The sequence below is a fragment of the Triticum aestivum genome, chromosome 2D (genome assembly GCF_018294505.1).
Source record: "Triticum aestivum cultivar Chinese Spring chromosome 2D, IWGSC CS RefSeq v2.1, whole genome shotgun sequence".
NCBI lineage: Eukaryota > Viridiplantae > Streptophyta > Magnoliopsida > Poales > Poaceae > Triticum > Triticum aestivum.
The window spans coordinates 606,999,356-607,015,348 of record NC_057799.1 but is presented as its reverse complement, the minus strand read 5'-3'; the positions used below and the strand labels follow the sequence as shown (position 1 = coordinate 607,015,348).

General features: G+C 46.2%; 1 pseudogene; it reads right to left on the bottom strand.

The window, feature by feature from the left end:
- Positions 1-8,235: 8,235 nt before the first annotated feature.
- Positions 8,236-11,091, bottom strand: LOC123056035 (nudix hydrolase 14, chloroplastic-like; annotated as a pseudogene).
- Positions 11,092-15,993: the final 4,902 nt, after the last annotated feature.

Sequence of the window (15,993 nt, the reverse complement as noted above, 5' to 3'; positions counted from 1 at the left end):
GGGTGGTACTAGGATCTTTTACTCCTTGTCTATACTCTGGGACTCTGATCTCTCTCCTATTCGGGTTAAGTGAATTTTGCTAAATCTAACATTAGGATCTCATTATCACTTTCACCCGGAGAGCCCCTTATTACTGATGATCGTCTGCTGCACGTGAAGACCCTGAAGATACTCTTCGCTGATAACCCGAGAACGTGTGTGCATCGCTTTTGCAATTCCCTTTCATCGATAAACTCCTATGGATAACCGCGTATACTCGCCATTCATACAATGTTTCCCAGTTGATCTTGTTATTACAAGATACCCCGAAATTATCTCTGTTGTTCCGAGAATCCTTGAGCTTACTGCCTTGCTGTTCTTTGTCACCTGAATACCCCTATGGATAATTCTCGCACTTACCGAGTATCCGCTCATCCCCAGTTGATTCAAGTATTTCACAAAAGTGTTCAAAATACCATTCGATCTTCCGAAAATCCTCAGGAGCCTTTTTGCTCTTGAAATTCTTGCTTACTTGCATTATGATTAATCTTAAGTCTCGTAATCTTATTGGCATCTCTTGTCATTATCATTTTGAGTCTGTTGGTTCAAAATATTGCGAATGCTCACAATCCTCAATCAGATCCTAGGATTCTTCCTTCTGGCTCAAACGTCATTTTAAACATGAGCTGGTATCGACCAATCAAATTGCCATCGATTGTACCCCTAAGGCTATTGAACTTATCCATCCTTAATCAGAGCGTTTGCTTCTGATCCCTTGATTTGGGAATCATAATTCCTTTGCATTTGAGCTTTGAGTTAGCCAGTTGTTTCTATAATCTGATCCCCTTGCATTCTTTCTTCCTCTAGTTGAGTACTGATGCTCACATCTGATCCCTTATGGACCACCAAATCCTTTGTTAGATTATTATCCGACAGTGCCCTCATATTTAATCACCTTGTGAGTTCTTTCCCTGATACATAATGCCTTTAGTAAATTGTATCCTCTCGTTTTGACACCCATGCTCTACTATCGAGCTTGAGTTATTTACCCCTGAAGCTTGTGGTATATGTTTCCACGATGCCCCGATGGGTTGAACCTATGCCTTTCATAATATGTGTGAACTCGAAAGTTTCATGAGTCATACTCTTCTGGTATTTTGCCAGATAAAATTTTTCAACACTGCAACTTCATCAAACGCGAGAAGTGAATGAAAGGTTATGCATTGAAGAAGTGGGAGTCGACCTTGAACTTTGCGTTCATGCCCATGGACACGATGTAGATCTTATCATTAAAGCTTTTCTTAAATTAATTATTCCCTTGGTATAAGTTCCTCTTATATCTGGGATCTGACATTTTGCAATCGTGGTTCTAACCATGTTCTCTTTTAAATACCATTTCTCGTGCAAGTTTAAGCACTTGTCTTCTGCAGAGCAATACCCCAGTCCAACCTCTACTTTGGTTTGTCATCGAGTATTACCCCCCTGGTATCTCGAGATTATCACGGAACTGCATAACTTATTATGAGTTCTCCATCAAGTATTACATTCTCATTGATTCCAATTTTTCACGGGCTCCGAGTTATTAAACACTCAAGGACATCGATAACTGAATCGAGTCCGCATCACGATTAAACAACTCTTAGTAATCTCCTTTGCTTACGAGTTCGTACTCGATCACGTCATCCCTAGCCTGCTCGGCTATATCGTTATCTTGATGATTTTAACTGTGCTACCTGGTCCTTATTCCCGGAGCACCACTTTCGACGATGAGCTAAGCTTACGTCGATTTTCCTCGTCATATTGTTTCACCTCGAACAACAAACTTGACCCCGAGTTTGTGTAGTATCTGTGGCTCCAATAATCTTTTGTTGCATCAGTCCTTTTGCTTGATGCAGTCGCTGATCAATTGCTTCTTCGTGGATCCCCTCGACAACAAAATGTCGTGATCATCATCAACATTTTGACTCCTTCCAGGATATCAATGGAATTCTTGATGATAAGTGCCATCCTCGTTCCTTGGTAATTTGAGTTACCATCGACAACATCCTTACATTCCTTTCATCACAAACTTGATCATGTTATGGAGCTCCTTGCTAACCAGCTTATGTTATGTTCTACATTGAAGTATTACTGTCTTTCATGTCAAGGATGTTGTGAGGATTGCCCCACCTCTTAAGAATTCCTGATATAGTAATACTTCTCGCCATCTCCATTCATTTCCAGGTTCACGTGTTGATTCTAACCGGGATACCAACAGGTGAACTGTGTTGTTCGGATTCTAAAACTTCTAGCAACCCTATTTCTTTGAAGTCAATGGTCGGCCGTTCATTCTTAGACTATTGATTATTGAATCACCATTCCGACGTTGGTCGTGCAACCCATCCCATATTTCGGGTGCACCTTTCAACCAATGTTTAATTGGGTATGTTTTCCTCGAGCATACCTCATTATATCATTCGATCTAGCTAATGTTATCTCCTTGGTCACATAGTTGTGGAAATCCATCTTTTGGAAATCTCAATGGATTGTCGCTGAGTCAATCAGCCACCTCCTCATCCTCTCGTTGGTATACTGATGGACTCTTGTTTCAGAACTCGCTTCCATAGTTCATTTCCCGAGAATCTTACAATGTCATCTCGTCAAATTGTGCCGCACCTTTTCTTCTCAGGCATCCTAAGTCTGAGGTATCGTGACACCAATCAGATCTGAATCTTGGTCAGATATGATGGTTGGAACATATTTCCAAGAGTTATAACATTGGTCTCTACATAACCCGATAAGGTGGTGTCTTTGCTTAGCACCCCTAGCCAGAGGACCTTTTGTTATAATTCCCTTTTTAGCAAGGTTAACCATTCTTCCATGAGGAAATTGAAAGACTTATTCTATATGTTGTTTCTGATGAATCCTTGTGTATTCCAAGTCTGTATTTTGCTTGAAGACCATGTCAATGCTATCTCGAAGCATGTCTGTGGTACTCCGAATTTCAATAAGAACATTTGAAGCACAATGCTAAACTTTCTTTATCAATTATCCAAACACCGTTGTATGGGTAATGGCATGAAATTTCTCTCCTCTTTCCTAAAGGGTTTTCTACGTTATATCCCGACATGGATATCATGCTCTGCTTACCCTAGGGAAGAATATACCCTTGAAATATGTGTTTAAACACATTTTCCTTTCCATTGTTCTGTTTAATCTGATAATGATATTTTCCTTTCCATTGTTTTGTTTAACCCTTCTTGAGTTCTATATGATCTAAGCAGTAATATTCTCCTGCTTATGTAAACACCTCGGTGTACAATTCTGTCAGCAAGACCCTGTTACTATTGTTGATGACATCCCGGTAGCCACCGATGGACGAGAACTTTGCCTAATGGTCCGCCTCGTTTCAACGAGCAGGAAAATGGTTCTCTTCGTCCCTCGCCCTTGGTACCAACGTGTTGCCGACATAACTGACAGGGTACTCTCTGACATGCCTTGCTATCATGTCCGTGCAAGATGTCACTGCTCCTATAAAAAAAACCACATGGTGGGCCCATAACCCACAGTTCCACAGGATCGAAACCTGACTCTCTTGTACACCCCTGTTCCCAAGGTTATTCCTCACGCTTGGCTTCGTTTGTAATTCACGTGCCACCTTTCGTGAGATCATCAATTTTGGTATCCGACACGATACTTATTCCCGTTGCTCTGAACCCTTCAGGCATCGAACAATTGCCTGCCCGCTCGAAACTTCCCCACGATACCTCCTTACTTTGCTCTCGATATTGTCTTAAATTTCCATTCGAGAGTTACTTTCTGCCACCTTCCCCGATGTTATCAACCAGATAATCAACCGTTCAGAGGTCTGTTATTCCGAAGTTACCCCTTGTCCTTCGTAAGTACGATGGAGTTCCCGAAGAAAGGATGCCAGCTTCATCATGATGACCTTGAGCAGGAAAAATGAAGACATCAACGTAACGGATCAACTTCTTCGAGAAGAACAACCAAGACCGAGAAGATTCGTTAGAATTCCGTAACCAGAACTTTCCCCCGTACTCCCCTCTTAAATCTCGGGACGAGATTTCTTGTAGTGGAGGAGAATTGTAACGCCCGGATAATTAAGCTACAGTAATGCCACGTTAACGATGCCACGTCACCCCGTTTACCGTTGATAAACTCTCGATAGTTTAGAACCGAAACAAATTCAAAATTTAAATAAAAGAAAATAATAAAAGTTTACAAATATTAAAACTAAAATGTTCGGAGTGAACCAAATATTGCACAGATAATTATGGTGGAGAAACCACACCTTTATAAAATGTTTAAATACTATGAGATGAATAAAACAGTAGCAAAAACAATTATATAAGTGTTATTAAATATAAACAAATATTAAACTAGTTTATTTAGTCACTAAAAACTTTTTACAACTCCAATTTAGGTGTGGGCTTTAACTTATTATAAAACAATAACTATTAAAGAAATAAAATAAAACAGTAAATGAAAATAAGTAAAAGAAAAGAAAATGCAAAACAAAAAACAGAACAAAAAAACAAAAAAAAAACAAAGAACCCCCTCCCCCCCCCCGCTGGGCCTTGGCCCAGCTAGGCCATCAAGCCAGCCCACCCGCGCCGAACTCCCCGCTGTGCTGCAACCCGCCCCCACCACCAAACCCTAGCACCCCTTCCCCACATCGCCACTCCCTCTCCCCCTCCCGATCCAATCTGGATCGAGGAAGAAACCCCCACTCCCCTCGCTCCTCGCCCCCCCCCCTCTGCCCGATCTGGATCGGGGCACGGCGCCCCGTCCCCGTCTCCCTGTCGCGTCGACGCCGCCCCCACCGACTTCACGGCATCGCCACGCCCCGCCCTGCGCCGGACGCCGCCGTCCTCTCCGTCGCCGGACCTCCTCGACCTCTTCGTCCCCGACGCCGTTTGCCTCACCGTCATGGACTCCGGCCACCTCGAGCCCAATTCCACCTCCCTACAGCTCCCTGTGAGCCCCTCCTCCATTTCCCCCTTCTCCTCCGCTCCCGTCGCCGTAGGACGCCACCACTGCCGCGCCCGAGCCTCCAGTGCTCCGCGCCCCTGACGCGCTCACCGCGCGCTCCGCATGAACCCCCCTACTGCGAGCTCGCGCGCGCCTCTGCCCCTGCTGCTGCTGCGCCCGCGCCCCTCCTGGCGAGCCTCGTCGCTGTTCCTACCGCTGTCGCGGCTTGCGGCGCGCCGTCGCCTGACCCATGCCGCATCCGTCCCGTCGCGCCGCGCCCCCTGTCGCCGGCCCCGCACGCTGACTGCCTCGCCGCGCCACCGCGACCGCTCGCCGCCCCTGCTCCCCTCTACTGATCTGCTCCGCCGCGCCGCCTCGCTCCCACCGGCCGCAAGCCGCCGGAGCCCTCACACTGCACGGCCCCTCCTGCCTCCCCCCATGGCGCTCACCTCCGCCCCGGCCGGTGCCCGGGGCCAGCTGGGTTGCGCCCGCCTCCAGCGCCCATTAGCGCCCGGGCGCCCGCTAGTGCCCGCTCGCCCGATAGGCCCCTCTGGGCCACAGACACATGGGACCCCTCCAGAACGTTTTTGTTAAAAAAATAAGGGAATTAAAAGGAATAATAATATATAAATAAATAAATAAAAATAAAATAAAAAATAAAAATAATTAATTAATTAGTTAATTAATTAGTTAATTAAACCTGTTTAGATTAATCTAATTTAATTAAGTAGTTTAATTAATAGTTAATTAATTAGTTAACCCTAATTACCCTAATCAGTCTATGACATGTGGGACCCACGTGTCAGATGACTGCTGACGTCAGCATGATGTCATGCTGATGTCATCGCAACACTGTTTTAGATAATGTTGAATTAAATAATTAATTAAAATTCAGAAAATGATTAAATCTTTAGAAAATCATATAAAATAATCCGTAACTCGGATGAAAATACTTTCTACATGAAAGTTGCTCAGAACGACGAGACGAATCCGAATACACAGTCCGTTCGACTGCCACGCGTCCCTAGCATAGTGAACCTGCAACATTTCACCTCCGGTTCATCTATCCGAAAACGTGAAACATTGGGGATACTTTCCCGGATGTTTCCCCCCTTCACCGGTATCACCTCATACCGCGTTAGAACACGTCTAGCTTTGCCTGTTGTCCTGTTATGCACTTGCTTGCTATGTATTTACTGTTTCTTCCCCCCCCCCTCTTCTCTTCGGTAGACCCCGTGACGATGCTGATGCCCCTGTGGTCGACTACGTCACCGACGACCAGTCCTTCTTGTCTGAGCAACCAGGCAAGCCCCCCCCCCCTTGATCACCAGATATCGCCTATTATTCTCTATACTGCTTGCATTAGAGTAGTGTAGCATGTTACTGCTTTCGGTTAATCCTATACTGATGCATAGCCTGTCATTGTTGCTACAGTTGTTACCCTTACCTGCTATCCTACTGCTTAGTATAGGATGCTAGTGTTTCATCAGTGGCCCTACACTCTTGTCCGTCTGCCATGCTATACTACTGGGCCGTGATCACTTTGGGAGGTGATCACGGGTATATACTATATACTTTATATACATGACACATGTGGTGACTAAAGTCGGGTCGGCTCGTTGAGTACCCGCAAGTGATTCTGGTGAGGGGGCTGAAAGGACAGGTGGCTCCATCCCGGTAGAGGTGGGCCTGGGTTCCTGACGGCCCCCGCTTGTTACTTTGTGGCGGAGCGACAGGGCAGGTTGAGACCACCTAGGAGAGAGGTGGGCCTGGCCCTGGTCGGCATTCGCGGTTACTTCAAATAACACGCTTAACGAGTTCTGGGTATTTGATCTGAGTCTGGCCATTTGGTCTATACGCACTAACCATCTACGCGGGAGTAGTTATGGGTATCCCGATGTCGTGGTATCAGCCGAAGCTCTTCTTGACGTCAGCGACGGAGCGGCGCGCGCCGGATTGGACTGGAACGCCTGCTAGGCTAGGTCTGCTTCCGGCCGCGTACGCAACGTGCAGGTGTGCAATGGGCGATGGGCCCAGACCCCTGCGCGCATAGGATTTAGACCGGCGTGTTTACCTCTCTGTTGAGCCTAGGTGGGGCTGCGACGTGTTGATCTTCCGCGGCCGGGCATGACCCAGAAAAGTGTGTCCGGCCAAATGGGATCGAGCGTGTTGGGTTATGTGGTGCGCCCCTGCAGGGAAGTTTATCTATTCGAATAGTCGTGTCCCTCGGTAAAAGGACGACCCGGAGTTGTACCTTGACCTTATGACAACTAGAATTGGATACTTAATAAAACACACCCTTCCAAGTGCCAGATACAACCCGGTGATCGCTCTCTAACAGGGCGACAAGGAGGGGATCGCCGGGTACGATTATGCTATGCGATGCTACTTGGTGAACTTACCATCTACTCTCTTCTACATGCTGCAAGATGGAGGTGGCCAGAAGCGTAGTCTTCGACAGGACTAGCTATCCCCCCTTATTCTGGCATTCTGCAGTTCAGTCCACCGATATGGTCCTTTACACATATACCCATGCATATGTAGTGTAGCTCCTTGCTTGCGAGTACTTTGGATGAGTACTCACGGTTGCTTTTCTCCCTCTTTTCCCCTTTCTATACCTGGTTATCGCAACCAGATGCTGGAGTCCAGGAGCTAGAGATCCCGTGGATGATTCTACATGGAGTTCGGCTTCGAGGAGTAGTTAGGAGGTCCCAGGCAGGAGGCCTTGCCTTTTCGATCGTTGCTACTTTTGTGCTAGCCTTCTTAAGGCAAACTTGTTTAACTTATGTCTATACTCAGATATTGTTGCTTCCGCTGACTCGTCTATGATCGAGCAATTGTATTCGAGCCCTCGAGGCCCCTGGCTTGTATTATGATGCTTGTATGACTTATTTATGTTGTAGAGTTGTGTTGTGATATCTTCCCGTGAGTCCCTGATCTTGATCGTACACATTTGCGTGCATGATTAGTGTACGGTCGAATCGGGGGCGTCACAAGTCTAGCCGGCACTTGGCTCTACGCTCTGAATTTGGCCCACAGAGGAACCTTTTTTTACAGAAAGGCAGAGTAGAGAGCTGCATTTCATTGATCAAAGTTTCTGAATTTCTCATTTCTTCTCCCTTTTTTCAACATATTTAAATGTTGGTCATTTCTTCTCTTTTTTTCAACATTTAAACAACTTTGACCAACATTTAAACAAGGTGAATTTCTCATACAATTTCAAGCTTACAAATTCCTCCATAATTCATGCCTTTCCATACAATTTCAACATTACACCCAGTGCGATTACCATACCTACAAATGCCCAAAAGTAATTGCAAATGGGTATTGGTATTTGTGCTTGATCTTCAAGCTTCCTAACCTTCTTCTTCAACATCCTAAGCTCATTGGCTAGCTCTCTGTCAGTGCGTACTTCGCCCTCCATCTCTTCTTCCGGAGCTCATGCTGCGGCCACTGCCGTTCGTGGCAGCATGCACAACCATTCTTCATGCTCTTGCAGTTCATTCATCAGAGTCTTGGCCAGAACATCGACCCAAAGAAAGAAACATTTCACCTGCATGAACGCCAAACAGGTCAACCCATTGCTCAAAGATCCCGACCACGAAAATCGTGCAATTGCCCCGATTCTTACCCCATTCTCGCTGCATACGTAGAACGGACGATTCTGGTTCCTCGGTGTGTGAGAAACACTGGGGTCAACGCCGGCCCAGCACCACGGACAGACGAAGATAGGCATCTCCACGCGCGCCGGGCTCTACATCCATGAGGTGGCGCGGGAGCTTGAAGAAGACATGGAGCTCAGATTCGAAGGGGATCTCAACGCTGCCGCGCCCTCCACAGCTATCTTCCCACCGCAGCTCTCTTTGTCGTCGTGGTCACCGCCGTGCTCTCTGTAGCCTACTCTCTCTGTCGCTGTGGTCACCGCTGCTCTCTATCGCCCGCTTATATAGCACACCCGCAACGGCTCTCTGCTCAAGGGCTCTTTGCTGGGTCCCACAAGCGTCGCGTGCAACGGTCTGATCGTCTAGCGCGTCTCTGCCGCCTGATCCCACCTGTAAGGACCGAGTCAAAAGGTTGACCTGACGAAGACGGCAATACTCACGGAACGAGTTGGTGCGCACGGACAAGGGGCAAAACTGAGCACGATTCGCATATGAGGGCAAAACTGAGCACATGCATGGACACCACTAAGGGCAAAAGGATAATTAACCCAAAATCAAATATTACTTGGAACTATTTGCGCACTGCAGCTCTTTTTACCTTTCAGGTGGGCATTGACGGAGACTATAGTGTACTTGACCGCCAATGTTCTCAAACATCTCGGTACAGAAGAACGCGCATGCCCAGTTCGGCATTAACATGTTTGACGATGAGCCACTAGATGGTGGCAACAGTGGTAGGATGCCTTCCTTCTTGCCCATCTCGTACAGAGCTATTGCCGAGAGCGCCTTCGCATCTGACGTCGTGCGCTAGATCTGGTCATAGGGGACCACGCGTAGCTTGATCAACTCGCCATGGTCCCGCAGGCTTGTTTCCTTCCCTTGGAGAGCCTGATATTCTCCTCGTCCACGTGCCCCCTGTAAAGGAACATGCCAATCTCTCCGTCACAGCCACCCTGGTAAAAAAAGGAAGCTGGTTAGTCGAGGTATTGCACGACCAGGAGCAAGTGTAAGTTCCTAGAATAGGTGTCGAAATTGCGTCAGCATGGATCAAGAGTACTTTTCCATTACAGGCATATGATGCCAACTGAACATTCCATTCATAGAAGTTTTGCTGAATCACATGATGGAATTGCTATGCAGTACTCTTTGCTATGTTTCCAAGCAGCATATATAGCAGGATTATTACAGACCTGCAAAGTTATTGTGAACTGAATTCATCGGGCTATCTTCTGCTTTTTGTGTTGTGTGTGATTCTCAACAAAAACATATGGGTATAATGAGGCAAGGAACCCAAACTATGTATATCAAATGTTATTATCAGGTCTGCCCAATGCACGTAAGCCAATCTGAGTCAAGTTATGTTATTCTTTTCTGAAACATAAGTTATGCCTTAACTGTGAACTGAAGGGAATGCAGGCCACTTACCGGTGATGGTAGCGTTCTACACCCAGTAGCAGGGTCCAGCAAAGAAATAAGATCAACCATGCCCTCTAGATTTAACTTTATACCAGTTTCTTCTTCGACCTAGGAACAATCCAAGTATAATTAGCGAACAGTGACGTATACATTAACTGCATACTTAGTACTTCAGAAATTAAGTCAAATTCCTGGCAGTGGCAGCAAGATTGGTATGTCTTGTGAACCAAATCGAGCTAAAAAAGGGCTAGTGTGACTGACTAGCTGCAATAGCATGCAAAATTCAGTGGATACAAACTGTATATTTGGGGAAAGAAGATACTAACCTCTCGGACTACGGTGCCAACAAAGTCACCATTTTCATCATCTTGCATTCCAGCTAGTAGCTCCAATATAAACTTTCCAATAGGAATTCTAGCTTGAAATTTCTGGAAGGGTCAATAATCAATAGAATATGTGTTCATCGAATAAGCAACCTTTCGCTGCAAATCACAGTTATATATATACCTGTTTAGTAAGAACAGCAAAAGTTTGCCCTTTGGACTCCAAAAGAATCAACGCGGCAACAGCAGGCCCTCTTGCAAAGACAATCCCTGTAATCTAAATATATTGTTGATCAATAAGATGAACGAAAATCAACAATATGTACTTTAAAAGGTAAGACAGAGTACCGACCATTATTTAGGAACTACTGGAACAATCACAATATGACAAGGACGAACCGAAAGTAAATCGAACGAAATAAAGTCTGATGAAAGGAAAAGCAATGTGCACCTGAACTGCAAATGTGAACAACTTTGCACAGCTTATCGTTAATGAAATACACTGACACAAGTGACGTGCTCTAGCACCGTAAATGCTCGATCCCAACGCCATCGCCGAGCCAAGCTGAACCGCGACGGCAATCGACTGGACAAGGTGGAGGAAGAAGGGATGGGAGAGGGAGGACGAAGGGAGAAGTAAGGAGGGAGATTACCTTGTTGTGGTGGGCAGCGCAGCTCCGGACGGCTAACGTGGAGGGGCTGCTGGGCGGGTCGAGTCCTGCTCTACGGCGGGCGGACATGGGCGGAGCAACTCCGCGCGAAGGTGGAGAGGACCATCCATGGGCGCCGGAGTGGAGGTGGCTCCGAGCGGCTGCGCGCGCGGCGGCGGCTAGGAACCCTAGTGCCGTAGTCGAGAGCGGGCTGTGTGTGGGGAGGGTGGAGAAGATAAAGGGACTGATGCTATCGCTACATTTTACCGGGAAGGTGTTAACTGGGAAATATCCTCGGCACAGTAAAAGGACACGTGGACATCACGGTTACTCGCCCTTATAGTGCACCTTATTGTGTTTGATTGACATCAGCAGGACATCCCCAAATGCCCTAATTAAGTTCTGTATGCCCTTACTTCCTAGATGCATTTTTTACAGCGGAAGAACAAGACAACTCTGAAATATATGGTATGATCTCTTTAACGTAACTGCCTCCCGGGTCGCGAGCGAGCGACTCCGGAGGCCGCCGCCGCCGCACTTCTAGAGGCCTCCACCACTGCTACTCTCCCTCGCCGTCGCCGGAGAAGGCCGTCGGGCTAAGACCCGCGGCGGACGGCGGCAGCGAGGACATGCGCCTATTCTCCTTCGTGCGTCCAACCCCCACATCAGATCCAGGTTCCTCGAGGCGCCATGGCCGGTGGCCTTCGAGTCCTCGATCCATTGATCTGCCAACAACTTGGCCACTATCTGCGTCCATCCGGGGATGCATGCTTCTGCTGCATGCCATGTTTGGATCACCTAAGCTTCCCTGCCTCCCGGCCGCCCCCAAAAGGATCTGGCGTGGGTGATGCAGCCAAGCAGGCTGGGTGGTGACCACTCTGGTCTTCGGCGGCGGCCCTGATGCGGATTGTGGTGCCACAGAAAGGTCTTCGCGAGGGTTTCTCGTGGTTGTCTTGGTGGTGAGATGCAACCTATGAACGACGGCTTAACGCAGAGGATATGGTTGTGCAGCAGCGACGACCCAACGCATGTAGCTGCTTGGATGGCGAAAAAGTGGTGGCGACAACACATGATTGACTTCGGTGATGGTGCCTTCTTGAGTACCAAGTCTCGAGCTCCGCGGTGAAAACCTTGGTCTGACCCGAGTTGGTCATACCTGGCAACGACGATGTTTTTGCGTCGTTACCTTGATGAAGGCATTGCTCGGATATGCTCAGACTAGTTCTTCAGGGTGAAAATCTAGATTCCGGCATGTGGTGGCTGGATCCGGTGACGGTGGCGCTTGAGTGCCACTCCCTTCATGAAGGCGTTGCTGTTGAAGAACCTCTTTGTCCTTGTGGTGTCATGAGATGTTTGGTGCGGATACAGTCATTGTTGTAATTTATCGATCACGGATTTGATAGTTTCAGGTTTTTCTTTTTCCTCGCCTAGGCATAGCTTTGGTCTTATATGACTTTGCTATTTGCCGGCTTTTTTGTGTGTGTGTTGGTATTGGCCGTGTGCATTCTAGATATACACAGGCCCGGTCTACTCATTTTCCTTTGGATCCATTTGATACTTCATTTTGAGTCAATAAAATTCATCCTTTCTCAAAAAAATAGTATCATTACCTGGACCATCGGATGGGCTTAATCGGTCGGTCGAATCTCATTGAATGAAACCCAAGCGAGCTCTAAAACATGTGGTATTCCACGGCCCCGTCGGGCCGTCGGGCCGGCCGTACGTCGCGTATCATACTTCATACAGAGAGTTGAGCGGTCGGTTGAAGGGGGGCCATTGGTCCAGCTGTACCGTTGTAACTGTATCATGGTCCAGAATATTTTCCTTTACAGGCATGTCGCCAAACGTCCTGGGCAGCGGGCCCCATGACCTCCCCCATGCAAGCGGTGTGGCGATGGCTCGCGTGGTTCACTGTGAGAGAAAGACAAAAAAAAATGGAGATGGGAGAGGAGGAGGCGGCGGCGGCCACGGCAACCTGCGCCAATGATGATTTCCCTGTGGATCCCATGTGTAGGTTTTGTGAGCAGGAGCCGCGCGCCGGGGGCTTCATGTGCAGGCGAAGCCGGATGCACCAAACTGCACAACCAATGTGTTGTATGACCACCGCACTACACAACTAACACATACTTTGACCTATGCCTCCCGTCAAGATATGAAAATTTAAAGAGTCAGAGGCAAGCCAGAGCTACACGCAAGAGGCGTCGTAATATTGTATGAAGTTCATTTTTCTTAGTTGAAAGTTGACATTTGATAGTGTCGAAGAGATGATACCACGTTGGAGCTTCTCTTTTCCCTCTCGCAAGGCGACTAGGGAAAGCCTTCCTTCCCTCGATCTTCACCGACGAGCCCGCGGATTCGCCTCCCCTCCACCTACCGCTCCGGCGGCCGGTGGCGGGGAGGGGATTTCTGGTGCCTCAGACCCGACTGGTAGATAGGTAGGGTTTCAGTCCTCGCAGATGCGACGTTTAGACGGATGGCGACGCTTCTTCTTCGAGTCAGTCTTCCAGGCTTCGATTCTCCTCAAGTTCGTCCGTTGGGACGGATTAGACGGAGCTCCGGCGTAGATTCCTTCTAGCTCCTCGGGGCGGCGAGGTTAGGATTTCTCGTCGTGCGTACGCAACGGCGATATTTGGTGTCAGGTTCTTCAGATCTATTCAAGGATTCAACGGTGATGATTGCGGCTCCAGCGCACTGGTCCTTCGAGGCACGTGTACGAAGACTTCCCGGTTGTCATCAACAAGGTCAGGCCGGCTCCGATATGGGAGCGGCAACAGTGGCGCGTCGGCGACTTGTTCTGGTGGCGGCAATAGTCGTTCGGTGGTCCATGGACCTCGATATAATTTTTATTATGTTTGAAGTGTTTTGTACTTCCGGTGAATTTTTATAATAGATCTGATTTTTTCGCAAAAAAGAAATAGAAAAGAGAAAGCTCCCACTCGTAATCACCCCATAAATCTACATTTCCTAGAAATATAATGGGAAAAATAAAGGGAAAACGCGGGAAATAGGGAACCAACGTCGCGCGTGTTGGGGTTTTTATTTGGCGTCGTTTTCTGTCTGTTATCGTGCTGAAAGGGAAAAACGAAAAACGCAGGTACTACGAGGGGTGAACTGCAAAAGGTACGAAATCAGAAACCGAAAAGCGAAAACCGGGAACCAACATCGTCATTTGTTTTGCGTTTGTCACGCGCGGAGCGCTCCTGAACCGTTCGCTCTCTACCGTCGCAAGGAGCCTTCCATAACTAGTTGCTCTCGTGAAAAAGAGGTGTCGCCGCGCCGCAAGGAGCGTTCCTTATTTCTTTGTTTTTTGTTTATTTCTTGGTTTCCACAAGTTTTTTCTTTTCTATGTTCTTCTTTTTCATCGGTTTTCTTTTTGCCTTAATGTTGTTCATTTGTTTTCTTTATTTTTCTTTGTTTTCTTTCTCGGTTTTCACTGTCTTCCATTCTTTTTGCAATAATTTTTTGTTCTTTTTCTTTGGTTTCCTTTTTGTTTCCGTTGGTTTTCTTTGATTTCCTTTTGCTTATATGAAAAATGTTGATCATGTATTTTAAAAGGTTAAATGTGTATAATCGGTATATGAAAATGTAAAATGTACATGAAATAAAAGTAGGCATCAAAAGAGTTATAATTTTAAAATGCGAAAATTCGATATGGCTCATAGCCTCATACTACCATATGGTCACATTATCTAAGCCCTTGCTCCAGATAGGGATTGGAGCCATGCGTGTATAGTCAGATGTATTGCGGGTGTTGTGAACTTTATTGAACAGTGTCACTGTTGGTAGTCTGTGTGAGTTATTGCTGGACCCCCTTAGTCTTGTACGGAGTTCCCAATCAACTATTTTCGTGGAACGAATTCTTGCCTTACATTGACCAGTCGATCCTAATCTTGAGTCTTCAACCGCAAGCCATCGGCCCAGCTGCTCACTCTCCCCGGCAGGCCGAATTTAGTGTTCCATCGGCCCAGCTGCTCACTCTCCCCGGCAGGCCGAATTTAGTGTTTGGCTCTTTCGCGAAAGTTAAGCCAGATCTGACCCTGGTTCGAAACAAATTCAGGATCTATACCGTAGTAGTATTTGTTTAATCACATTTAACCTTTTCAAATACATGATCAACATTTTTCATATATACAAAAGGAAATCAAAGAAAAAAAAGGAAACCAAAGAAAAAGAACAAAAAACATTGCAAAAAGAATGGAAAACGGTGAAATCCGAGAAAGAAAACAAAGAAAATTAAAGAAAACAAATGAACACATTAAGGCAACAAAAACAAAACCGATGGAAAAGAAGAAGATAGAAAAGAAAAAACTTGTGAAAACCAAGAAAGAAACAAAAAAGGAGATAAAAATAATGAAAACGAATATAGAAAGGAGGAAAACTGATAATAAACGAACAAACCGGAGAAGAAACATCAGAAATTGAAGGGAAAACAAAGGAAAACAAAAAGTGGCTTGTCAAAAAAAATAGAAACAAAAAGTAAAACAGATAAAACCATATTCAAACACACAGCCGACGCACGAACTAATGGGCCGGTCGACAACTGCATGGGTGAATGAAACCTTCCGACGAGACGACCAAAGGTGTAATGTTTGGGCGAGCTCGTTTGCCGGCGTGGCGACACCTGTTTTTCGCATTAGCTTGTTCCTTTTATTTGCTTTGAGAGAACATTCAGATTTAAGAAAGCTCTTAAGTTTAAAAGTGTTCACGAATTTGAATGTTAGTAAGTTCTTGCCTTTTGTTTTCCTTTTTAGAAAATAAAATGCTCGTAAATTCAAAAAATCTCCGCAATTACAAAATTGTTCATGAATTCAAAATAATGTTCCTGAATTCAAAATAATGTTGTTGTATCTGAAAAATGTTTGCGAAATTGAAAAAATATTCATGAATCCAAAATTGTTTGGGAATTCAAAAACAAATGTTCACATATTCACAATATATGTATGGATTAGAAAAATGTTCATGTATTTTCAAAAAAGTTTGTCAGTTCAAAGA